The sequence below is a fragment of the Orycteropus afer genome, unplaced genomic scaffold, assembly GCF_000298275.1.
Source record: "Orycteropus afer afer isolate SDZICR_OR568_19922 unplaced genomic scaffold, OryAfe1.0 scaffold01079, whole genome shotgun sequence".
In the NCBI taxonomy this organism is placed as follows: Eukaryota; Metazoa; Chordata; class Mammalia; order Tubulidentata; family Orycteropodidae; genus Orycteropus; species Orycteropus afer.
The window spans coordinates 248,680-249,504 of record NW_006922666.1 but is presented as its reverse complement, the minus strand read 5'-3'; the positions used below and the strand labels follow the sequence as shown (position 1 = coordinate 249,504).

The 825-nt window shown below is 35.5% G+C and overlaps 1 protein-coding gene across 1 annotated transcript in view; it reads right to left on the bottom strand.

Moving 5' to 3' along the window:
• Positions 1-825, bottom strand: part of LOC103212728 (cilia- and flagella-associated protein 47) — a gene marked incomplete at its 5' end in the record, with an annotated part of 285,428 nt that overhangs the window by 43,251 nt on the left and 241,352 nt on the right. The gene's annotated exons all lie outside the window — the stretch shown is intronic.

Sequence of the window (825 nt, the reverse complement as noted above, 5' to 3'; positions counted from 1 at the left end):
ACTCCAGTTAAAATTAAAAAAGGAAATATGTAGTCTTGGTCTTTATTATTATTATTATTACCCATGTATTTGGGAAAATATTTACAAGCAAAACTGACTAGTTTGTCTTTCTAAATGTGGTGACATAATTCACATCAGTTAAAGTCTAAATTCTTTTTATTTGAAAAGATCAGTATTGAAGGGAAAAGGAAAATAGAAAATTTCAAGATTTCTTCCACTGCATCAATGTTACTCAAAGGTGAAGGCCCAAATAGAAACTCAGCACATATTATGTGGAAAAACTACCCCAGAATCTGGTGAAGGGCTAGGATTGTAATTTTCTTTGTAGTCTATCAGGAATGAGAGAAGGAATGGGGATGAAGTGAGGGGAGTACTGAGGAAAGAGGACACCCACAAATCTAAAAGGAACCGGGGGTCTGTGGAGAAATGGGGTCATTGGAAAAAAGAAAGGGATTTTAAGAACAGGGATTTAATTTTGTGTTCATGGTTTCAAAGTGAAACTCACTAAAATTTTAGTACATCCTGTTTTCTTGAGATCATAAAGGTTTTGTGTGTGAGACTACTGAGAATAGAGGGAAAAGTTTCCTGATAGGATAATTCTTGGATGAGACTGAGAGTTGCGTAGAAGTGGGAATGTGATGATCCAAAGTGAACTCAGGACCAAAGTTCTGGAGAATCTTGTAGTTCTAGGGCAAAGATCCAAGTGACTCACAGGATTTGGGATAAAGGGGCCTGAAGGTAACTTTATTTCAACCTTAGCTGATATCTGGGTTTCAACAAAAAAGAAGGCAACAGGAAATTCTTTTTTTTTTTTTTTTTTAAGAT